The following is a 26,741-nucleotide window of genomic DNA, read 5'->3' on the forward strand; positions in this document are numbered from 1 at the left end:
GAATTGAGAGGAAGCTCAAAAATAATATCAGAGAGACAGACTCTGTGGTGTGGAGGTTAAGGAGTTCACCGTCTGCTGTTTATATCAAAGTGCAGGTTGACAGGGATTTGGTTTAAGTATACAGACACCAATGCCTAGATAAACTTTTAGACAGGGAGGCCTTTTTGATATTGCAAACTAAAGCAGCAACAAGATTCATTGGCTAGAAGAAGGAGTTAAACAAATTCAACCTTGAAGGAATGTGCAATTTTCTAGCAGAGAGGGTAATTAAGCATTGCAACACCTTACCAGGAAAGGTGGCAGACTCATCATCATTCTGGTTCTATAAAACAAGATTAGCTATCTTTTGAAAAAGCTTAATCCACCTCCTGGGAATAGCTGTTTTGTCTGTGTATTGAGAAGGGCTGATGAGAGATCCCTCTGGCCACAGAGTCTGTGCATCTCTGAATCCTTTTGCTGAGGCACTTTGGGTGAAACTCACCTGTTGCAGACTGATACACCTATTTCCTTGTATAGCTTAAATGCATTTCTGGCCTCAAACTTGAGCTTGTTGCACTCTTGGGATGTAGGCAACCTCCTTGGCACTTATCCCGGGAGATGTCATTCAAATCCCAGATGTATGCCCTGCCCCTGGAGACTGCTTGAGAGGCGAGTTCCAAAACACTATAGATCACACTTCATTATAGAAAATTGCTACCAGGTAGGTAAAATAAACCAAGCCATAAACAGTAGAAAATCAAATGGTGTTTATGTGTTTTCTGGTTACCCCTGCACATGAAGCGGTGACAAGGGAGACGTGTGATATTTTGGTCATCAAACTTATCTACCTGGTACATGTGTAATGCATCCTTCCACCTGTCTACCTGTTTTACATGACCTTTATTCTCAAAGGATGGGATTCATCTCATTTAAGCTTAGGTGTCTCTGTCTAAGCTGGGCACCTTGGGCTGTATATATACTTAGTGCTAAGAGGCATTTTTAAAGGAGTGATTGGTCTCAGCTCTTGCAGATGTCTCCTTTAAAATGTAATGAACCGTTCTGTAACATTGCCTCTTCTTCTCCAAAGGTTAAAGAGAGAATCTAGGATATAAGCTTGGTGGTCTTAATTTGGTCATGTGACCCTATCAGCAATATCTCATCAGCTCTGGAAATTTAACCTTTACTTTATGTTTGGTTAGATAGTTATTATAGATTAACAATAATGATCCACTGTGACCTGTATTATTTATTCATTCTCCTGTTATGCTGCCTGCAACTCATTCCTGTCTAGAAAATGAAGCATTTGGATGCTTAAGACTCTCTGCAGATACTTTGGTTTGCTTTTGAGATGGGACTTAGTGAGGTATGACTGTACAAAAAATAAGTCTTCGGTATGGTTGTCTAGTTTTTGCATCATTTTTGGCACAGCTGGTTATTTCCTGAACTTTAAAGGAAATCTGTCATTTGTTGCTACTAATTAGATGCCTTTACAATATGACCTGGAAACTCTTTTCCCAACAACTTGTTGTTATTAATAAGATGAACTACAGCTGGGGCGTGCCAGTAGTTCAGGAGTCACAGAGCAGCATGACAGTTTAATTTGGTACCTTGATGAGATTTCTGCCTGCAAAGTTGCACAGAATATAAAAGACTCTGCTAGTATGACATTGTTGGGAGCACTTTAAGGAATTCCCAGACCATCTTTGTTTATTTGAAAGCATTCACACTAAGAGATCTTAAAAAGCATGTAGTGTAGATTAGAAAGCTGGAAGAGACCATTCTGATATGCCTAATAATTAATAATAATATTTAGTTATTTAGGTGGTTTGAGGACTTTGCAAACATTCATTGACTAGTCAAAAAGTTTATATCAAGGTATGTTAGAACTATTTTCATTGTGGTTAAGCGCATACAACGCAGCACTGGTGGAGTCCTCTTCATGAAGCTGGAGACTTATAGGCATGTCTTCAGCTTATGGAGGCTAATATGCAAGGCTGAAGAAATGTAGACAGATGAAAGTGATGCCTAAAGTGCATCATTGGACCAAAGGAAACCACCACATGCCACTCTATGCAATGTATTCCAAATTTGGCACATAAACCACAGGTTTGCTCTTGCCATTCCAGGCTGTCTGCTGTTCTGGTGCCAATCCACATTAATTTCACACCATTCATTGGGATTCTTGTGGCTGGGATGTTGTACTCTGAGACTGCAGACCTACTGCGGTGAACACTGGGCAGAGCAGAAAGCAAATCTCTGCTTCATCTAAGTCACTTGGTAACTTTTTAAAAGATGCACACACACACACACAAATATATACATACAAAACTCCCAACACTATCATTTGGATAATGAAGTATAATTTCAATCCAATTAACAACAAAATGGAAGTATGTCTGACCTAAACCATTTATGATGAAGCTGGGAAAAGCTGGACATTGCCAGATTTTTGTTTAACCAATCATTACAGAATATATTGTAACACTGAGTTTGCATGACAGTCAGCGTCTGCCCAAGTCTGCAAGAAATGATGAAAGACTGAGTTGCTCTCACTTTATTGCAGTGTATACCAAGTTTGAAAACTAATTCATTATGGGACTTTTTCAAAGGCTTGAAGAGACATTTGTGCCCAAATCCATACATCAACGTTATTAACTTTAGTACTGCCAGGTAGAATAGCAGAAATTCAGTCACGCAGGACTATCATCTCTGAATATTGCCTAGACATTCCCTACAGCATCACAAGATAAGCAAGCACCCTAAGAGTTTACAAAAGTGTCAAGGAACATGCTGCTGTTAGAGGAAAGTGTCATCACACATCACTTAGAAAACTTTCTGAAAGTTTCTATTTCACAGTATATTGAAGTAAACACAGGAAACAAATAAATGAGTCAATGGGCAGAAGAGTTCTCTTTCTTCCTCTCTTTTTTGAATGGAAGCAACTACTGTACTTATTTTCCAACTGAGAAGTGAAATTAAATTGCCTGGGTACTTGATGGCCCACTGTTTTTAGATAGCTATTAAGATGCTGCTATCAAGTAGAGGACAGCCTTCTTGACCCTCTTTAGCTGGCTTATCTAGTGGCCCCCTGATGACTTCATCACTGTGCAGAAGGCAGATCACCAGAGGTGACCATGTTTAACAGTGTCTTCCTCTAAGTGGCAATTTAGTGAGCAAGGGAACACACTGGACTGGCTTCTGAATACAGCAGGGGGGACCTGAGGGAGGAAGGGAACATTTTGTGCTGGTTATCTTGCCCCTAAGAAGCGTGGTGATACAACAGACTTTCAGCTGCTCCAGCTCATATGCTGGCTGGGAGCGTGAATTAACAATGCTAGTGCTAAGTCTATCTGGGATCAGAACATCAGGCAGAAAGGCCCACCTCTTCCTTGTAGAGGTTTTGTAGTGAAAATATGTTTTTACTTATTACTGGCACTTCATGAAATTTACAGCTTCTAAATCATCATTCTTAGCTGATCTCTACAATGCTGCTTGTGGACAAAACTTGATTTTGCTAGTGAGGTCAGTCAGTTGGAGACATTAGACAAAGCCCTGCTGGCTTTATTTGTCTTTTTATTAGCCTTCAGTCAAGTGAAACCTAATTGAACTTTTTTTTTTTTTTTTTAACTGAGAAAGGACTTTAGGTATGAATAACAGAACAGATTTAATGCTCAAAGCTTTTTTTTTATTTTTTTTTTCTAATTTTGTCTTTGGGAAAAACATTTTGGCCTGACCTCACTTCTCACTTCAAGACACCTGTGGTGTAAGCCCCCGACATCTACGCTACCCTGCTGGCATGAGTAGTGTTTCCCACCATGGTGCTTAAGCATGGAGGAGTAGCTGGGTTGGGCACACAGGCACAGTTAGCATCTCCCTTTTGGGGTCGGCATCCAACAAGTCGTGAGGCCTCTGCTCATGCAAGGACCTGGTATCTGGAGATGCCTGCTACTCAAAGCACAAAGGCATCCCTGCCAAGGCTGTAACTACTCTGGCTCTTGCCTCTATGTGTTAGCCAGGAATGTGTTTTCAATAACTGATCAATCAGTGAGACCCAGGTTTGCTCCTGGACACCCAAGACTTCCTGCCGGAGGTGTTTTCCCTCTTCTTTCTTTTATTTTAGTTTCTGATCTCCAGTCAATGCTGTTGAAAGGGCATAAAGGTTCACCTTAAGGGGAATGGTGACAGATAGCAATCATTCTTCAAAAAAAAAATCCCTTTCAGAGACAGAGGAAAGCAGAAAAGACAAATGGCAACAAGACCCTCTAGGCAAATTTCTGGTTAAATACTTCTGGGGCCCAAGTTCAGACACTTGTGCTGGGAGCAAGCAGCCCTTCTCACATCCTGGTTTTCAGTGTACTTCTCTGCTCAGAAGCCACACAAGAGCACAGATTTTGTGATCATGGAATGGATGAATGATTGTCTTCTCCATCCAGCTCTGAACCTTTCAGTCAGGATTTCTGAACCGTTATTTGCAAAGAGCAAAGCTGCCTGTCAGACAATGTCATCAAATGAACCAAAAGGAGAACTGGTTTCACTCTGAAGTGAACCTATTGTGTGGGCACTTCAGAACACGGTGACAGCAGCTTAAGATGCTCCTTTATTTTTCCTTCTGTAGATTGTTCTTTTTAGAAAGCTAACTCTGCATCCGATTATTTTTACGATCTGAGAAAAGGCTATGGGAACGGTTTATCTTTTTGTGTTTATATAAGTTCTCTAATCTAAATCTAACCACTCATCCATTGAAAGGCAAAAGAGACTTTTATGGTACTCTGAGAAAGATCCTCTGCTTGTAAATCAGCATATCACCACTGAATTTCAATTAATTTCACCCTTGGCTAAGTAGACTACAAGAGATCTAGGTAGCTGAGTGATCTGGCCTTTTGGTTTAGTGGATTGTAATATACAAACTCATAGGAAATAAAGGAATGAATAAAATTATAGGGTATTACTCTGAGATAATGTTGTTGTATATTTTGTTTAAGCCCCCAAGTATATTACTTCACAGCACATATTCTCCTTTCTTTCTCTCTCTGTCTTTCTGTGTCTGTCTGCGTCAGTCTGTCTGCTGTCTGTCTGTCTGTCTCTCTCTTTTTTCTTTTTTCTTTTTTCTTTTATTTTTGGTAAAAGTCATTACCGATCCAATTTAAGGAAGGTAATAAAAAAGAAGAAAAATCTTTCCCTATAGTTTTATAGGAATGCAGCCTTTGGAGAAGCAATATCCTTCAAACTCAGACGACTAGCTGTCATTGACGTGAGTTGCTTTCACAGTGGAAATATTCTTCAAATGCTTGGCTGAAAAAGAAAATAATCATCAACTTGTTGAAACCATGCCTTCTTGCTGCTGCACAAAATCTAACCATAAGTAGCTTTAATTATGCAGAAGTAAAAGGAGGAGTCTTCTTATTACAGGCACTCAGATGCAATTTCCAGTTGTTTCTGTTCATGAAATTGTTGTAAGTTCAAGCTTGAGAAAAACTGCGTTTGCTGTGCAGCTGAATATAAACAGAAATAATAATAAGAGGGGAAAAAGACCGTACTTGTCACTGGCATACACAGCTCTCATGGATGGGAACAAGGGAACAGGGAGCCTTCAAGATGTACTGACTTTAAATGATTGACATTAAATTTGGTGGATTTTTTTTTTTTTTTCCTGGAGGCAAGTTCCCTTTGGTTCTGTCATGGTACTTATATTCATTGCCCTAGTTCCCCATCCCAGGCATCTGTGTGAGAAATCATAGCTATTCACTGAGGATTCTAATGAGGAAGGGCCCTGTGGACTCTCTGGTGTGAAGTAGCATTTAGCCTTGCCCCAAACCCATCCCAGAATACTCACCTGGATAGAAAAGACAACTTGTCTCTCCTTTCCCCTTTGCAGAAATTAACTTGAATGGAAAGAAGTATTGAGGTGATAGGGAAAACTGTTCTTTCAATTCTGTATAACATATACACACACAGAGGTGCATTAGGCAGGGTCTACTTCTAAAAATACTACTACCGCTACTACTACTACTACTACTACTACTACTACTACTACTACTACTACTGTTACCACCACTGTTAATAACAATGACAACAACAACAATAACAACAATAATAATAATACTGTGCAGGTGAGTTGACAACGTTCAACTGAAAACAGGGTAGTTTTCCTGGCAGTGAATGGTGTTTTACATGGCTCAGTATCCAAAAGGTCTCAACTTCAACATGGGAGAAGGAAAAAAATGAAAATGTAAGGAAGGACATAACACAGTGCATAACACTGAGAGGGTCTCAGAAGCAATCTTTCTGCACCTCTTTTCACAGGCATTTTTCTTCTGATGAAATTTAAAACCGCCCAAATAAAGGGTTTTCTGAGTTAGAAATATAGGTGTGAGTTGTATTGCTGTATTTTTATTTTTTTTTTATCTGAGGGTCTCTAACTACTTTAAAATATTTAATTAATTAAGCCTTAGAAATCCACTTTGGGAGAAGCTAAGAAGAATTAAAAACTGGAAAGTGTTAAATGTCTTGTGCTACCTTAAAGTGTGTCAATAAAGAAATCTTTCATCCTTAAAACAAAACAAAACAAGAAAAAATAAATAAACAAGAACAAGTCCTTTCCAACCTTGTGTTTCTATGATTCTATGAACAACAAAATACACCAAAAAAAAAAAGTTTCAGTAAAGTTAAAGGAAAGTTTATTTTATAAGGTGCATGGCAAGTTTGGAAACTAATCATTTGAATAAGATCCTCAAATCTTCTATCTGGCAGCTGTAATTAAAAAACAGGTATTACAGCTACCTTTACTCACAATCAAAATTAGTATTCATGTTCACCAATAAGGAGAAGATCTCAAAACAGTTCTCCAGAACAGGGCAATATAACCATCCCTGACTACAAACACAGAAGTCCACCTGTAGTCATCAATGTAACTCATTTCCCAGCAAATTCAGAAAATGTGCTGGTAGCGTGAATTGTCTCCCATCACACAGAACCATCACATCAGGGAGAATATACAGACCAACATCTTGACCTCATGGAAATCAAGCAGACTCTGTGACCTCAGAGAAACATTTTTTTCCCTGATTTTCTGGCTCCAGTGTGCCATGTTCTGGATGTACTATGAGCCATTCCCAGGTGTACATTCCCCATCCAAACATCATTTTCCAGTAGTCTGCTGTCTTGGCTGTCTTGCTATCCCCTTGACAAAGAGATGGACAATGGCAAGCTATATAATCAGGCTTTTTTTTAACCTTACATCTATTCTCCTTTCCCAGTATGTCTCCTAAATTTCTCTCTCTAACACTTCCCTTAGAGCCAGGCTCAGTTTCTAACTTCCCCTTTTTCACACTCCTGTTTTTTTGCTCCATGGTCCAAGGACTTTCTCATTAGTTTTGCTGCCTGGCAAGCCTGCTAAAGTCAAGAGAAAGAAAGGTAAAAGCAGGTAGATTAGGGCAAGAGCAAGAGCTTGAAATCTGGGATCTGTAGTCCAATTCCCCTCTCATTACTTTTCCAATGCCAAATACTTTTCCTTCTCAACACCTTTTTTTTACTGATGCTAAATAGGGAATATCAGTGGTTCCTCTATTCACTGGAGTAGTTGGCAGCTAACTTGTCTAGGAAAAGGACAGGGAGAAAATGAGAGATGTTTACATGCCATTGCATTTCATAAGGTAAACCATATTTTGCTGCTGCTACTGGAGGATGAAAGGAAATGCATTCCTGTTTTGTAATGAATAATCAAAGCCATTTCACTTGGGGTTTCTTTCCAGCTAACACTTGAAGCAATGGCACAGTGGATTTTTAATGACCCGGAGAGGAGAACAATGACCTCAAATGCCGGTTGGGAGCACAACTTTATTGTCGTTTTTTTATTTCAGCCTCCTTAAACTCTCTCTCTTTTTTTAAAACCTTTGTTCTCTGCCTTTCAACAGATAGTTCTGTTGTACGGTTATAAATAACTTTACGGGCTGTTTTTACTTACACACACACACTCTATTCTGCAAAGTGAATGGTAACACTGAAATCAAGAACCATGCTTCTCCAGCTCCAAACAAAGGCACTGCTACTTCTCGGCAGCACCAGGATTTGACCTGGGGGTCCTCCGGAGCAGAAACTACAAAAGATTAACATTTCAGTCTGCTGAGCCCACCAGTGCGGTCTTGCCTTATCTCATAAGCTCTGCCGGAGGAATGAATTACCCTAGTTCATTAAGACTCGTTTTGAATTGTGGTGAGAGGTCACCACATAAGTCACCTCCAGTCTATTTTGCGAATAATATGGATTATGATAAAAGCTGGCTGGGAGGTTGAAGCCCAAGGATTTTGTTTTCTTTATTCTTCAAGGTGGGTAGAATACAGAGTGGGGAAACCCTGATCTGGACATTTCCTAACACTGCATAGTAGACTATAGAAAAGTCCTTTTTGTTCTTTTTTTTTTAAACCCATGAATAGGTGACCTCTTGATCTCTCTGACCCCTTTATTTTTGCCATGAAAGAACTAAAACTAGCTGTGCCCATACAAAATCTTATTTCACTTCAGTTTTCTCATGATTAAATTCCCTGCTGTGTTTTTGTTTAAGTGCTCTGATGATGCCCTTTGGAATTGGGCAGATGTTTGACTGAAACAGCATTTTTATTATTATTATTTTTAATTTAGCAGTGGCCTACAGTTGAGTCACGTTCATCCGCATCAGGAGTAAATGAAAAATGTTTTTGTAGTACCATTCATATCTCACCACCCAAAAGTACTTTGCGAGTGTTACACTGGGATACAGTAATTGGTAATTTGCATCAAATTAATCTGATGTGCAGAATGCTGTACATAATAAAACAAAGGCTATCTCCATGTTGGGTTGATTACTGGGAATACACTAATTACAACTGTAGGCAGCTTCAAACATAACCTTGTCAAACTTAGGTAATGGAGAGTAAGGTTGAAGGCAGATGGCATATGATCTACTTTAATCACATACGTAAAAATTAATGGAAGCCAATCATTGAGGAAAATATGTGGAAATAATTCTGAAGAAAATGTATGTGCTTCAAATATTATGAGTTAGTTTCTTATATGCATAATCCTACTGGCTATGTGGGAGCTGTGTTAATTCATTGCTGTTGAAATCATGGTCTTTAGGAGAAGAGTAAACTGGGATAATGTTTAGAGCTATGGAATGTTATGGAATTGTATTGATAGTATGGAAACATATCTTTATCAGGAATTAGCTAAATCCAGGCTCTTTTTTACATGGCACTTTGTCAGGCCTCTGTAGACTATGGTTATTAAAGATGATCATGCATATAATATTAACATCTAATTGAGATCAAGGCATCATTTTGCTAGTTACTATACAAGTACAGTGAATTTTGCACCAGAGAAAACACAGGCTTAAGTGTTAACACAAGTGAGTAATATATCATGTAGACTAAATGTTTTGGTGCTCAGATTTTGTGATGCTATGCTTAGATTTGTTTAGGGAAAAAAAAAAAAAAAAGTATGAACCCCACTAATACTGGACAAAACTTCCCACATTTCTCACAGACACAACAGAAGCTTTATGTCATCCCTCTTGTGGCTGTGTTTCTGAGGTGTTCTGTATCACACTGCCGAATCACATGTCCTGGTGTAGGCCTTGGCTGGTGATCCAGGACTGTGTACCCATCTGCCCTGTCATTCTCCCACTTGAGCATTCCAAGTCACATTAGTTAATGCCTATTACCCAATTCATTTCCAATTCCATGCACTCAAATGCAAGCCAAATAAACCTGAAAGAAAGTACATACAATTACATACAATAGACATATATGGGCAACCAAACTTGTATTAAAGGCCACCCCTTTGGGAAGGGCTGGTTTAAAGATTGACTTGAAAATATGTCTAAGGCTTCCAGCACAATTTTTCCAACCTTTACTTGAAAAACAACTTCCACTAAAGGACCGATCTTGTTCCGATCCCTTAGAACTCAGTGGTTAGGATATGTTTCAAAATGTAGATATAGTCCAAATATTTTACTCAAGAAAAAGTAGATTGCATATAAAAAGCTCTCAAGCTCCAGCTTTGGAGTGACTTGCACTCAGGTTTGTCTTCCCATGGGAATTTCTTGCTGGGGATACAGAGTGTACACAAAGTTAAGCACAAGAAAGTTTCAAATCTCAGTGGACAAGGCAAGGGGAGCTCCTGTTCACCTTAGACCTAGGGGATAATGTCAGTGAGATGTGGCTGTAGGTGAGTTAAATAGATCTGTAAACTCCTTCTTCCTCCCCATACTTACAAGAAGGACCACTGTCCTTTCCCGGCCCTGTATTATAGAGATGGATGTGAGAAGTGTGGGGAGGGAGAAGGATAGAGAAATAGAGAGAGAGAGAGAGAGAGAGAGAGAGAGAGAGAGACTTAAAATGTGTCATCTTTATCCTGAGAATGACTGTACTGAAGTAAATTATTGCCTAGCAGAGAATTATCATTTTTGTGAGATCTTAAAACCAACGGCTGTGAAATTGACTTCTAACCGATTTTAATTGAGATGGGCCAAAACTTAAAATATCAGAAATAAAAAGTCTGGATGTTTATTCCACCAGATGATGTGTGAATTTCTTTATAGCATTTCCTGTATGTCTGCTTCTTCCAGATATACAGAGGACATTCTATTTGTAATGAAATTGCTTCAGACATCCTTTGCTTGTTCTCAAGTTCACAAACATTCTGGCCACATTATATACAGTATTATATCAATATATATTTTTTTCTTCTTGTCTGAATTCTACATTTTTTTATTTATTTATATTTTATCTTCCTGTTTCAAAGTGTCACATCCCCAGAAAGTGTTCTTGAAATATCTGACCACCCCAAAATGTTAAAAATTATCACAATACACACATGGTTTACACTTTTTCCTTCCTCACCTACCAGATATTCAACCTAGAAATGAAATCAGTTCCTCAGTTACATCCAACCTTACCCCAAAATGCTAGACGTTGTCATATCCATTCTTCACAAAACAAGAGAAAATTATCTGGGAGTTGACCTGCAAGGCAGTTTGTTTGTGACAGTTAAAATTAAGTTCAAAAATTCAGAAGTTACTCATCCTCAGATAAATATCTCTAAAGGCAGGTTTTCTTTACCACGATTTTTTGGCCCAAACCAGGGTGTAACATCACATAGCTATAGTCCAGGTAGTGTTTTTGCAACAATTGTACAGAATTGTGTTGACCTGCTCAAGAGATGGTTATAAAACTAGGGTCCACCTGGAAATAATGAATTTCAGGAGGAAAAATAATCAGAATTATGCAGAGTTTTATTCCTTTGCAAAAGTAATGCTCTAAAGGCCTTGCAATAACATATTAATATTTCTATAGAGGAAGAGTGGTAGAAAGCACACTTGTCATTTAAAGATATACAATACATTTTGGCTGCAGAATTTGCATTAGACTCCCATCAGGTCCTTTTAAATGGCAGCTCTATTTTTTTTGATAGAGACTCCCGTAATCGTATTTATGTGTGATACAAGATACAGTGAGCTAAAGTTTGGCTTAAACATCGTTGGGGCACTACTGACTTGTACCATAATTTAGTAAAACAATGTGAATAAGGTTGTGTTCCTTCTGTATTTCTTCCCACTGAACAACACAACAGCTTTGTCTGGTTTTGAAGCTTGAGATTCCATATTATGAATTAGGTGATTAAGTATTACATTCAGACCACCTGTTTAATCAGTTCCAACAGCTGAGCTAGATGTTGAGTGTGATTTTGACCTAACTTTGACAAAGTTGTTCAAATGGAGGTTTTTGGCAAGTTGAACATAACTTAAATCTGTACATCGAAATGTAGCTGATTTCCCCTTTGTCTTGTTAGCAAAAATAACTAGAGATTCTATGAACATTAGTGATTATGAACTATGACAAATAATGATGGCTTTTCAAAGCCTTGGAGATGACTACTGGACATTGCTGGGTCTACAACAGCTGTTGTGACCCCAACAGAAGAGCTACCTGCCACTAACCACTCATTGAGCTTGAGATATCACTAGTCTGAGCTGTAGCTAAAGCTAGAGCTAAAGGCTAGACATTAAATTCTCTCATTCAGGCAATTTATGACACCTTGTACTTTCTATGTAAGTGTTCATTTGTCACAGAAAGTGCTGAGGTGGGAAGAGCAAGACTCATTTCATTTTGATGAGCTTGCTGGTGTTTGGCTGTTTACCTCTCCCATACTCATAGTTGTTCAGTCCCCTTCCAAGTGACAGGAATTGCTAGGTCAAGCCCAATCCAGCTTGTTCCACATCTTGGGATCTGCATCATTACTAAATATTTCTTTGGAAATTGTAACTCTATTAATGTGGATGATTAGAGATTAGCTTCTATGTTATATTATAACTACCACTATATTATTTTAGGTACCTTAAAGGAGGCTGTAGCAAGGTGGGGATTGGTCTATTCTCCCACATATCCGGTGACAGGATGAGGGGGAACGGGCTAAAGTTGTACAAGGGGAGGTTTAGGTTGGATATTAGGAAAAACTTCTTTTCTGAAAGGGTTGTTAGGCATTGGAATGGGCTGCCCAGGGAAGTGGTTGAGTCACCATCCCTGGAGGTCTTTAAAAGACATTTAGATGTAGAGCTTAGTGATACGGTTTAGTGGAGGACTTGTTAGTGTTAGGTCAGAGGTTGGACTCGGTGATCTTGGAGGTCTCTTCCAACCTAGATGATTCTGTGATTCTGTGATTATTATAGAGGGAATTGTTTTCAAACTTGATGCTGTTAGAGGATGGATAACTTCACTAAAATGCCAAGTAAACCTTTCCTTTCCTTTCCTTTCCTTTCCTTTCCTTTCCTTTCCTTTCCTTTCCTTTCCTTTCCTTTCCTTTCCTTTCCTTTCCTTTCCTTTCCTTTCCTTTCCTTTCCTTTCCTTTCCTTTCCTTTCCTTTCCTTTCCTTTCCTTTCCTTTCCTTTCCTTCCTTTCCTTTCCTTTCCTTTCCTTTCCTTTCCTTTCCTTTCCTTTCCTTTCCTTTCCTTTCCTTTCCTTCCTTTCTTTCCTTTCCTTTCCTTTCCTTTCCTTTCCTTTCCTTTCCTTTCCTTTCCTTTCCTTTCCTTTCCTTCTTCCTTTCCTTTCCTTTCCTTTCCTTTCCTTTCCTTTCCTTTCCTTTCCTTTCCTTTCCTTTCCTTTCCTTTCCTTTCTTTCCTTTCCTTTCCTTTCCTTTCCTTTCCTTTCCTTTCCTTTCCTTTCCTTTCCTTTCCTTTCCTTTCCCTTTATTGTGAATATAAGCACACATACACACACATATATATATGAATCCTGTAGAATTTGAGAGTAGATACTTAATTTTAGCATAGTTGTTAAGACAGCTGTATGGCATTTATCTAATGGAAATATGAAATAAGAATGATAAAAACAAGGTATTAAGTTCCACAGATTAATGACACAATATGACTTCTTTAAGAAAATGTATTCCAATTAGTTTGTTTATTATTGTTTTCTCTTCAGATCAGAAGACATAGCTTTGACAAGCCATTTTTCCTAAAATTTTAAGGTTCTTTTTCTTTCCCATTTTTTTTAATGGCAAAAATATATATATATATATCAGAAGTGCAGAAAGTTGATAGTGCAGCAAGACACCTGGCTTGCATCATTCAGGAGTTAATAAACTGAATTGAATTTTGGATGCCATTCTCCATGGAGCTGTAGGCTTCCATGCAATCTTATAGGTTTTTCATTGCATTCAAACGGAGCTGGCCATTCTCTCTACCAAAACAGCTCCCACAGGGATCCAGATGGCTACTGCCACTCTCTGTGAGACACTTTCTGTTTTGGTTTCATAACCAGAACAAATGACGAGAACACAACAGAACACAGACGGCAATTCAGAAATTATGAGCAATCTATTAATCTTTGGGGGCTAATATCACAAAGCAAGGAGTATAATGCTACTCCCAGTTTAACTGAGAACTCTCTGTATAAAGGACAATTAATGAGAAATGAACAATTTGGTGTTTCAGGAGAGGAAAATGTTGGAACCTTAGGGCATATCAAAGATTTAAGCATTGGATTTGACTCTCCCGTGACAGGTGGAAAATTACTTAGTCATACAAACGTGGTTCAGTATCATATACTCTGCAGTGCTGTTCTACAAAGGAGGCCTAACTTCTCCCACTTGTACTTTTTTTCCCCCTAGCATACACTGATGTCAGTGGAAAATCAACAAGGTAGTTAAAGCCATTGGAACTGATGCCATGAGGAAAGCTGGGTTTAGCAAGCTGAATACTGGAGCTAACAATGTCGTTGCTGTTGTTTTACAACTCGTAAGGTTTAATGGGCTCCATCTCATTTCTAAAGGGTTGTATTTGACCTTCTTTATAAAACTACCTTGGAAGAAGTAGGACACAAAAATGATCGGCTGGGGAAGGCATTTTTTTCCTAGTGATTTGAATGCAGGTTTGGATGCAGGAGCTCTTGAGATTTAATTTCTCCCTCTCTCAGTTGCTATATTTGTTCTCAGTCTATGTAACAATAGGAGGGGACTTCTAGCAGCTCCTTCTATCAGAACAGGGTGTAGTGGGGGTACATTATTCAGTTTTGATAGCTGCAAGAAATTTGGCACACCTCGTGATTCTAAATGTCAATCCGATGATCAGTTTTGGCGCAAGTTATGTCCTTTTTTGTCTTTGGTAAAAATGCTGCCTTCGGTTCCACGTAATCAGCAACAAAATGCATTGGCTTGGACATTTTACAGAAATAAACAATTTCATTGAGCATAATGCTTCCTTGCTAGCATTTTGTTCAAGGACAGCAATAAGCTTTTATGAAGGCTAAAGACAATTTCCATCCATTTCCTACTGGTGTACTGTTCTAGAGGAGGTCGTGCAATCTGTTTGGACATCATATGCTCTCACTTGAGATTTTTCTGACTCAAGGTGAAGAAAGATGAAAAGCTGTGAGTGCAGGTTATTTTGAATAATGTTTGTTTGGCAGCAGTTGCTGTTTTTTGTTCTTTACAAAGAGATTTCACTGAGGAAAAAAATGGCAACAGAATAAAATAACCCTTAACGTACAATAAAAAGTGTTCAGATTGTTGTAAGGTGGGTTTTATTGATTGTGTTACATCTTTGCTACAAGTTTTGGAGAGGTACTTATATTTCAGTACTCCATTTTCATTGCATTGGCCTTGGTTTACTATCTCAGATCCATGTATTTGTAAGTATGCATGGGAGGAATTTCATTAAAGCGTGAAAAGCTGGAAGATGAGTTTGAAGGAGAGAGCAAGCTTTATCAGAGCTAAGGGGATGTAGAAACGGGGGAAATGTGTTTCAGTTTGGGAAAAATGCGTTGTGTATTATCTTCCTGAAGACCTGCAGTTGCACAGCAATCAAGGCAGTGTGTAGTTTTTGACTGCCTTGTAATATCAGCAGAGGCACTTACAATATCACACAGAGAATGCTGCTCTAGGTAAACATCTCAGGAATGCTGTGCCTCAGCTGTTTCACTGCAATACACATACAGATGACTTGAGAATTGCCACATCACAATAAATAAGTATATAAATAAATGAGCATTGGGTGGGATTCATCTGCATGTTCAACCACATGAATTTTAGCACCTTGTGCATCAATATGTGAGCTGGATGGCAAAGCTCCCTTCAAACCTGATCTACCCAATGCAGGCAATGGAGTCTGGAGAGCTATTTATCTGACCCTGAAGCAGACACCTGCATTTGCCCAGCCAAATGGCTTTCTAGACTCCACTGACTGTGCTGATTAGGTCTCCTCTGACTGTAATTGAAGTGTAGGCAGACACCTGCCTCTCTTGTGGAGGTCTAATTTCAGGTGTCTGAATCTGAACATTAACCCTATCTTTGCTCTACCAGAGCTGAAACAACAAAAGCTACACACTTCAGAAGAAAATACAATGATTTATACTTCATGATGGCCCCATTACTTTTTCTGACTCCACCTGGTGGTCAGTGTACCGCCTGAATCATGAGGACTAGTGATTTTTATCATTCATTTACTTGCTGGTTTATCTGAAAATTAACCTTTGATTCTGTTAACTCTTCCATATTGCCTTTGCACAGATTCAAATTATTTGAGATGTACCAGGCTTCTCTACAGCAATAGCAGATTTGGCAATAAGATTAGAGTACCAGCTGGGACTGGTTCAGCAATTAGCTGGACCAGGCTTTGATCATTGATGATGATTGCCATTGTTAGCTTTTTGGGTGGTGGTTTTACAACAGACCCAACTATTTTGTTTTGTTTCATTTCTTTGTAATTGTGTGTGTGCATTTGTGCACACTTGTATGTCTTCATCATCATCCAGCTTTTAAGATGGTTGTGGAAAAAATGGTTGTGAGTGGTACTTAGAACTTTTAGGCTGTTTCTTAAATTCTCGTCTTTCTCTTATGCTTTTATATGCTGTTCTCAAGCCCTACCTGCAACTTATGTTAAGCAAAAAAATGTTACTGTCCATTTCTTCTGCAGTGCATATGTTCACTACATCATTAAACCTCGAATTGGACAGAAGAAAATTGACGTGTTTCCTTTGGTAGTATAGAGTTACTAAAAGGCAAGAAACACAGAAACCATGTAGACAACAGAATTTTAGAAAGCTGTTACTTTTGAACCAGTGCAGAGTTGTTATTTTCATTTATTGTTTGACAGCTGCAGTCAGGAACTTTCTAAAATGTGGCTGCTAATACAGAGAGCATATTGTTTTACAAAGGAAAAAAAAAAAAAAAAGCTATTTTTTTCCAAATCCTTCTGCAAGTCCATGTACAGATCAGAGGGTTTGTAATGCTGTGGGGTCAAGGGTATATCAGCCAACAAAAAAGTACCTTCTGGTCTGACTCACTCCTATAGCATCTTCCCCAAATCAAGGCCCAAATTCACCTCACTTGTCTTGAACCACCTTAAAACATGGTGACACTTTTCAGAGAGGTGTTTTAGTTGTGTTACTTAGTTGAGATCTTGACATTTGATTTGTTGAAAAAAGTTTAGTATTGCCATGGTGGACTCATGATTTATCTATGCACAGCTTCCTATGCCATAACACAGAAAAAAAATAGGTCACCTATTTAAATAAAACTCAGAAGGTTTTGACTAGTGGCTCTCTGCCACCCCAGTACAGTGCAAGCAACTTAGGGGAATGATACAGAAGACTTTCAACAAAGGATATTGAGTTGTTTTGCTCAGACAAGCAGGCAGATGGATGTTCACACAGCCAGTCTCCAAACACTTCCAAATGCAAAATGGGAGCTTGCATCCCAGAAGCCACAAAAAGGCTTTATCTTCTTAATATGATTGCTTGTTTTCAGCTAACTGAGCAGTTAGATGGAGACAGGAAATTTATAAGAGCCAGCTTGGAAAGAGAAATGAGAAGTCTATTTTAAGAGCTATTCCACAGTGTAGGCTCACTTCCCCAAGTATATATGGCTTTTTCTGAGTGTTATATATATTAGATTGTCATCTATTGGATATTAATATCAACAAATGTGACTTATCTGCTTAAAATGGAATGGAAATGCTCATACAATCTGTATGATGCTGTGGGCTGAAGTTTGCTGTAATCTGTGGATGTCTGTATTGGGTGTTATTGAGTTTTCAGTGCAGCTTGCAATAAGAATTAAGATATTTGCATGCACTACTTAACGAAGTTGAGCCTGTTAGCTCCAAGTGAGCTCTCATTACCTCAAATGGATTCTTAGTCATCAAGAACCTTCCCCTTTTAGGAATCATAACATATAAAAGTTAACCAAATGCTCACAGTTGATGCACTCTTGGCTGTGAATACTGGTGTATAAAGCTTTTAGCTGTAACCTGATTCACATCTGCTCTCAGCACTTAAGCTGATGAAAAGTGACAAGCCTGAACCACTGCCACTGACCCAGCCTCTTTCTGTCTTTTTGTTAAGTAAATGGCAAAAATCATACTAATTATTGATAACAATCTGTAATTTCCCAACTTTTTGCTGCATTATGCAGGCCATTTTCTGTGCTTTTCTAAACACAAAATACTGGCTTCAAGGATCACAGTCCAGTTAATAAAGAAAAAAACACCAGGAGTTGTTACAGAGATGCATGCCAGTTCAGAGAAAACCTTTTTTTAATCTCTTGGTAACCAAAAAAAAGCCAAAAAATATGACCTGTGACCTTGACCTGAGGCTTGAAATGGTATCTGTGTCTGATCTACTATCTGACGTTTGAAAAATTTTGGATTACTTGAACCATGCATGCAAACAGCCTTCCAAGTGCACCGGTAAAAACCCTGCAATGAAATCTATGCAACGTGCAGCCAACACACATGCTTGATGTTCAGAGACGAGCCAGTTGGACGTGCTGCAATGTAGCAGGCCATTTAAACCCTACAGTGAGTGGATAAACATGAGCATATACACCTAGGCTGTGAATCTGCAAGATATTCTTTGTTGTTTTTTTTTTTTTTATTCTTTGTCAGCCTCAATTGGAATCTCTTTTCCAAGGGATGAGTACCTATCTTTGCATATTATTGTGTGCCTCTTACTATTCTTTAGATGTAGAAGAGATGACTCCTTTACTGATATTTGGGAAGCGTAAAACATTTGTATGCTGTAGTGCCAGGTTTGCTGATGGTCGGACATCGTAGCTCTCTCTGCATTATTGCATATTGTGGGCTGATGTGTACTCCAGCAACATTTTCAAGCAAAGAAGTTGTTGACCATGTAGCACGTGGCCAAAGCCAAACTAATAGGCTCTGTATTAATGGGATATATTAGCTCAGAGTTGTAGCCTTGCCAACAGTCACACTTTTTGACCTGGAACTGAGCTAAGTCCTGTAGGCAAAGCAATATCATACCTGCTCACAATGTATTGCCAGACCAAACCCATTCAAAGTTGGTGACTGAGGGGTGAAAAAAGCTCCCCTTTTACCTACACTCTCCCTTTTCCCAATAAAAAAGGCACACAATGCTTCATGAGAAACCCAAACCATCAAGCTGGCATGGCTTACACAGCCACAAATTTGTTGGTACCATCAGTTCAAATACAGATAGGTTATGCTGCTGGGTGAGATTAACCTGGAAACATAGCCACACTTCAGATGAAATGGTTAAAAACCCCAAGTGACAACAAAGATTTTTAAGCCACTTATAATATTTGAAGGCCTAGTTCATGTAGTTTAGATGCTTGGATTTAGGAAGACAGTGGTGTTAATTTTGACTACTAGTTTCATTTAATGTCAACAAAAGTTGCTAACAGTTTCAAAATACTCTGTTTCAAATCTTCTGTATTCCTTTTTTATGTGATTTCATCCAGAAGTGAGTTCCACCACGTATTCAAGGTTCCTGGATTCAAATGACATGAGATGAGTACTGGAAATTAGTTTGGTGCTCCTTCCTTGGCTGTCTTGGTCTTGTCTTTATGGAATTCCTACTGACCATTAAACAGGATGGGAAGAGTGGTAATTTATTTATGGAGTTTGAAACATTTTTAGCAAGAGAGTGTTTGTTTAACTATTGCCATAAGGATGTGCATACAGTTCTTTGTGTTGCTCCTGCAAGCACAGCCAACAAATAAATGAAAGGAAAGAAGGGAAAAAAAAAGAAAGAAAAAAAAAAGGAAAAAATGTCTTTGTAAACCTGATTCAATGCTGTAGCAAAATAATATTCTCTATGGTTTAAAAATGGAAAGCTAGATTTCTGTATAGCAAGGATTTCCATCAAGCTAGATTTCTCCCTAACAAAGGCAGTAACTTTCTATTCTCTATCAGTCTATCCTGAGCCATTGAATCTACAGACGAGACACTTATTTGAAATAAGCCATTTTAAGCATTGGTATTTTGATGGCTTCTTCCCCTTGTAACCCTAGCATTTTCATTTCTTAAATACATTCCCATACACCAAGTGTTTTGTAGCATTTTAAATAGTTCCCTCACCTCAAAGATGGTGACATTTCCCAAAGTCTGTGTGCCGTTAGATACCTCCTTTGTTATCATATAGCCATATTCTATATATTTACTTTTGGGAATCATGCCTCATTAGTCAATCCTTACACGTTCCTGTGAATAAAGTGGTACTGCAGTGACCACATTTTTAATGAACCCCTACTGTTTCGACATATCTTAGGCTTCGTAATGCTTGTGGCTATGAATGCAGCAATGGTGCCAGAAAACTCTGTTCCTCATGATCTTCTGTGGATCACAGCAGGAGTGAAAGTGGACAATGAAACTTCGAAAAATATAGCTTATAAGAGACCTGGAAGAAGATGTGTGTACATCTTGTTGGAAATCTTCAGTTTTTCATCTCTTGCTCATTCAGATGTCAAGGATGAATGAATTCCTGCCATAGCTTGAACCAATTATTCACTGATCCAGAAGATAAAGATGCACAATCAGTAAACTATCATACCTATAGTATGTAAAGTGATTGCACTTTAATCTTAGGGAGCTATTTCAGGGTAATCCCAACATGATCATCATTCCAATGAAAAAACAGTGACAATTTTCATCACTATTAGGGTTTTCCAAATAATCCTTTTTTATTCTCGTTATTATTTTTAGTTTTCCACTGTGATCTGCCCTGCTTCCCGCAGTTCTCAGATCTCTGTGGAACACATTTGGCTGCTCACAGGGCCAGCACTAAGAAAGCCATAAGTGAAACAGAGTATTTGCAATGGAAGGACATGCTGCAGAGAAGATTGGGAAAGGAAAAGATGTGCAATGGAAATGCATTTCAGAAGAAATAATGTTGTATCAAGCTTAAAAATAATGTGAAGAACCTTATTTACCTACTGCTGTGATTCAGTTATTGATGATGCTACATACATCTTTTACAGTCAGACCGTAAAAAAATAAAGGGTCTCAAAGTACTTTAGATGTAAATAAAGAGCACTACTCCACTTCATAAAAGGGGAGGGAGGTCTTGGTAAGGTAAAATAACTAGAAAAGTGAGTAAGTGGAAGAGCATATATAGCTGAGCTCAGCGTGCAGCCTTGTCCTCCAATACTTGAAATACATTTTTGGACCAGGTATATGCCAATGGTAGTGGGAGGACAATAAAACTTTGTCCCTGGACATAGAAAATCTGTGTGTTTTCCTCAATATCTCTGCATATGACAATGGGCAAATGGTTGACTTGTAATGGTGAACACTTCCATGTGTTTCTGTGATATTTTAGATTGAATTCTTTTTTCTTAGTGGCTATACCAGCCAGGAAAATGAAGTCTTCATTTTCTTCAAAAAAGGAGTACAGAATCCATCTGACTCTTTACTTTCTTTAAAATAGAAGCCCTAAAAAAATGTGACGTTCATTATGGCTTGTTCATAGGACCTTAAAGTCAGAGATAAAGAAAGTATTGCTAAATGTTCAAGGCAAAGAAAAGAAAGGATGTGTTCTGCTTGGTTTTATCTGCACAGTCTTTGGATCAGACATACTGGACTGTTACACATTTCTTTCTCTGAACAACCATGCTGATTGCTTTCAAGCACTGCAGGAGACCTGCCTGACTTTTAATTGCTTCTTTTTTCTCTCTGTAAATTCTTGACATTCTCTTGCTGAATGAGGTTCATGATTACGTGGCAAATGTGGTTCTACATTTCGCTCTTCTGTTAATGCAGAGTATCTTCAGAGCTATTTGGATTTATGGCATTACTGTGAGATTTGCATCACTGTAGCAAAGCAAAACCAAGTCTACAGTAAGCCCCATGGCAATATGTTGGTAAGATCAGCAGTCCCTTTACTCCTTGCAATACAATCAAGTGCTTAGATAAGTCAGTGATAGTTTGTCTTCGGACAGAATTGCATTGGGCAGCATCATCATATGCATTGATAATTTAAGTACCTATGTGTAAACCTTAACATCTGATTATGATTCATTTTGATGGTAAAAGCAAGTAAAGCCCCTTGAGGCAGAAAATCAAGGTGCTAGGAGTTTATTGAACGTTGCTGGAGTACTCACAGGGGACCCCTCCATATGTGATTCAGAGATCTACAGGTAGTACTTGAAAACAGAGCTCCAGCTAACCTACCTTTGGATGCAAATTAGGACCAAATGTCTCTAATGGTATTATTTTTCCATAGGAATTTACACAGCAAAAGATAATAAGTGAGAAATGATGCAAAGGCTAATTATGAAGTAGGAGTATTTGAGAGAGAAAATGCAATGTCAACTCTTTTTTAGAGGAATGGTTTCAGTACTAAAAATGCTCTCAATTTTATTGCAAATCCAACTATATTTGGGCTTCTTCAGGTTGTCATGTAATTAGACAGAGATCTCACCCTTTGTTTAAAAAGGAAAATCTCATCAGGTTTTATAGTCACAAAGAACTAGCTTGAAAACATGTCCTAATTGCAGAACAAATTGATAAAATATCCAGGGGAGATATTTTTTTCCCATTTTAATAGAAGTGTTCATGATACATGGACTTAGGAAGACAGTGTTGTGTAGGAAAGCAGGGATTTTTTTGCCTGATAAGTGTGATTATGAAATGTCAACCCTATGGGATGGCAACATCACCACAAATGGTGTCTTTGGTTCCACTTTATGTTTTCTCCTCTCTGTCTTCTTAGTTCTCCTGTCCATTTGGCTGAGGAGAAAGTTACAGGAGGTCATTCTTAATGGATAACAATGAAGAAGTATTGCCTGCTGGATTTCCAACTGCTCTGACAGCCTGGCATCGTTGCTGGCTATTTACAAGTTACTTCCTTCTATCTGATTCAGTTTCTTCATCTGTAAAAGGGCTTCCTTTCTAAAACACTTTTGAGTTTCACCGATTGCTGAAAAAGCTGAATATGAAGAGTGGAACTGACATGTTATAGATGGAGGGGAGCCACTTTGACAAAAAAAGAAAAGGAAAGAAAAAAGAAAAAAAAAGGAAAGAAAAAAGAAAAAAAAAGAAGAGAGAAGCAGGAAGTTCTTAAATGCAGCATTAGAAAAATTAGTGAGTGATAAGCTATGGAAGAAGGGAAGTTGAAAGCAAAGAAAATGAATGAATGTGAGAGATCAGTTTAATTCCAGGACATCAAGAGGGTGGTAGCTAAGTAACAGAGGAATCCATATTGATCATCTCCGAGGCTACAGAGGGTACATCCGCACTGGCAGTTAGTCATATAAGAATCATAGGATCATAAGTCTGGAAGAGATTCAGAAGACCCCAAGGCAGGATCAGCTGTATCTCTGTCATTTCTGGCTCATGTTTCGACAATTTGTTCTGAAGACTTTCTTTGATAGAGACTACACAGCCTCCCTAGACTATCTGTCTCACTATTTTCCTCACCCTTAGAAAGTTCTTCTTAATGTCACATCTGAATCTTCCTTGCTTTATTTTAAGCTAGTTACTTTTCCTCCTGGTGTCAGTGGATGTGAAGGGGAAATTATTCTCTTCCTCTTTGTGGCAGCCTTGTATGTATCTCTCCACTGTTACAATAAATCCATTTCTGTCAATTTTTAGTCTTTCCTCAAAACGATGTCGCTGGCATCTTATGGAATCTTTCCAGGTGATCCACATCTTCTTTTAAGTAGAGGAATCAAAACTAAGTAGAGGACTCAAAACTGGGCAACGGTTTCTGGGTGCCCATTCCCAAGCTGAGACTTCCCCAAGTTGAGATTGTCTACCATCCAGTTTACTTACACACCAGAAGGTGCTCAAATCCTATTATGGGGTCAGCTCTTTAGGAGGATATCTCAAGTGTATCAATGCCTTCCTTAGCTGAGCCCAAATTCTCATACCCACTGTCGATTAAATTGAGCCAAGCACCACACAGCTCAATCCACTGGTTACTTACAATATACTGTTTATCTAGGCTACTGGAACTAACCAAGTAGGCAGAGAATGAATACCACTTAGGACTGAAGGAATTAAAATGTCATGGTGCCCTGCATATTGAGCGTATTGATATATTCTAGGTCAGGGAGCAGAGTCAGCACGTATCAACTTTAAAGGTGGTCTTTTTTTTTAAAGAGGCCTGCTTTCTCTTCTCTTCTCTTCTCTCTCTCTTCTCTTCTCTTCTCTTCTCTTCTCTTCTCTTCTCTTCTCTTCTCTTCTCTTCTCTTCTCTTCTCTTCTCTTCTCTTCTCTTCTCTTCTCTTCTCTTCTCTTCTCTTCTCTTCTCTTCTCTTCTCTTCTCTTCTCTTCTCTTCTCTTCTCTTCTCTTCTCTTCTCTTTTCTCTTCTCTTCTCTTCTCTTCTCTTCCTTCCCTTCCCTTCCCTTCCCTTCCCTTCCCTTCCCTTCCCTTCCCTTCCCTTCCCTTCCCTTCCCTTCCCTTCCCTTCCCTTCCCTTCCCTTCCCTTCCCTTCCCTTCCCTTCCTTTCCTTCCCTTCCCTTCCCTTCCCTTCCCTTCCCTTCCCTTCCCTTCCCTTCCCTTCCCTTCCCTTCCCTTCCCTTCCCTTCCCTTCCCTTCCCTTCCCTTCCCTTCCTTCCCTTCCCTTCCTTCCCTTCCCTTCCCTTCCCTCCTTCCCTTCCCTTCCCTTCCCTTCCCTTCCCTTCCCTTCCCTTCCCTTCCCTTCCCTTCCCTTCCCTTCCCTTCCCTTCCCTTCCCTTCCCTTCCTTCCCTTCCCTTCCCTTCCCTTCCTTCCCTTCCCTTCCCTTCCCTTCCCTTCCCTTCCCTTCTCTTCCCTTCTCTTCCCTTCTCTTCTTTCTTTCTTTCTTTCTTTCTTTCTTTCTTCACTTTGTGAGCATTTTACAAAGAAAAAAAAAAGCACAAGAATCTGTCGTAGTACTTTCTACATTTTTTAAAGATGCTTATTCAGTACTGCACAAAACTCCCCAAGAAGAGGTAAATCCAGAGGAAACTGATTCATCCATCCTGCTCATGAATCCCTCTGTTTTTCCAGCCACTGAATTGTGTTTAAATTCATCAATGCAACCAAGTGCCACACAGAGCAGCATCTACTGCAGAGCAATCTCACCTGCACTCACTGCGGCTTTAAAGTACTGCATGTTTCATGCTAGCAGGCTCTAACCACAAAGGACCAGTAAAAAAGCTCTTTCTGTCCGACATGAATTAGGACGCTCAGTTAAAAATTCATAGGAAGATTACATAAAACCATATGCTGCTTTTATTTTTCCCCTTTTTGCATTAAAAATGTACAGCTGCTCTGCATTAGACATTCCATTAGCCTGCAAGTCTCACAATCTGGACTTTGTAGTTAACGATGGGGGAAGGAATAACACAGAGGGGAGAAGGGGGAGAATGCAAGTGTTTTAGGTACAATGTTCAAGGCTTCCTTAAAAATATAAGGTGGATGGAGAGTTTAAGTGTGGGAGTAGAAGGTCTGACGAAGAGGAACTGCATATTAGAAGAGACCTGTTTTCGGAATTATTGGCTTGCCCTCAGAACCTCTGAGCAGCATCAGCAATAATTAAAATGATATAACCTGTTTCCTGTGGTCATTTGGGAAGAAAATAAAAAATCTATATTCCAAATGGACTCAGGAAATGTTTAGACTCCTCTAACAGTGTTAAGTCACAGAGAGTTTTATGGCCACTCCGTTTCTTCTGCAGGAGACCCTTTAATTTAGTTGGAAGACTTGAAAGGTCCAGCTTTATTATTAGATAATTGACTGTGTTGGGCAGTTAATTGCCTGGGATTGAATATGTGGTCACTTAATGTACTGCCAAAATGAATCATTTCACAATAATCTTCCTATACATTATAATGAGACGCATTCCAAAGAGTCTTCTTGATGATAGTGTGTCAATAAATGTCCTGGAGGGTTTTTGTTCAGAAACATGTGAAGAAGCTTCTAGGTATAGGTGTGCAGTGTGTGACAGCAAGCTCAAAAATGGAGTAAGCAAACTGCATAATATTTAAAGTAGATTTATTTACACACAGAGGACCTGAATCTGGATTTTGTCATGGGGCAGAAGCAAAGAGGAAAATTGGGAGCTTCTAGATGTGCCAGAAATATCTTCTTTATCCTCTGAACTTATCCACATGTATTGTCATTGTAGGTGGCATGTACAATTCCAATATTAAAAACAAACAAGCAAATTAACAAATAAATAAAAACAAACAACAGAAACAACCACCACCACCCAAAAAAAAAAAAAAAAAAAGCAGATAATCCAAACAATATTTAAAATATCTTCAGCAGACAAAGAAAAGAAGTATTGTGTTCATCATTCGTGAATTAGGAAGGGGATGGTTCATTTCTAATCTAGGAATATTTCAACATTTGTTTTTGTTTTTATCTTAGCTTAAATACAAAAATGAGGTATAGGACTAGAGTCTGTTCTCTCCGTGTATGATTGCTCCCAAATGAGCCATCTTGTATTTTCTTTATATTATTATATATTAAACATATTATTTCTTCTTGGTCTGATACAGTGTTAAAAGTCATAAACATTGCACCTTCTCAGATTGATTATAGTTCTTCACAGTTACACAAAATGAGAAATATGAACAAATTTTTGTTGAGTCTCAAATAAAATTTTAATACAAGGCATTGTGAAATGTGTGATGCAGTCACCATTGCTAAGCTGCATGTTTAATTAACCACTGCCTGAGTGCAGGTACTAGGCAACAAGAACACAGGAGGACATTAAAGTGTCTTAATTAAATTATATGCAGTATGGTCATATTTAATTGTACACAGGACATGTTTTCTCCTTGTTTTTATTTCTACGTACTTTTTTGTTCCACATCATCATAGTACTCCATTGATGGAGCCCTTCTGAGGTACACTTCATTCACAAAACACATTTTTTTCCCAAATGTATGGGGTCTGGAAGAAATTTAACACAGTTATTTGTTTTCTTAAGCATGCTACAAAATGAATATGCTGATATAAGGAGAATCACAATGAGTAGCATCAGTGAATCCTCAATGT

At 38.6% G+C, this 26,741-nt stretch overlaps 1 protein-coding gene across 7 annotated transcripts in view; it reads left to right on the forward strand.

The window, feature by feature from the left end:
- Positions 1–26,741, forward strand: part of TENM4 (teneurin transmembrane protein 4) — a 1,681,110-nt gene that overhangs the window by 1,201,002 nt on the left and 453,367 nt on the right. The gene's annotated exons all lie outside the window — the stretch shown is intronic.

Source organism: Anser brachyrhynchus (genome assembly GCF_964034855.1).
Source record: "Anser brachyrhynchus genome assembly, chromosome: 1".
Classification (NCBI taxonomy): domain Eukaryota; kingdom Metazoa; phylum Chordata; class Aves; order Anseriformes; family Anatidae; genus Anser; species Anser brachyrhynchus.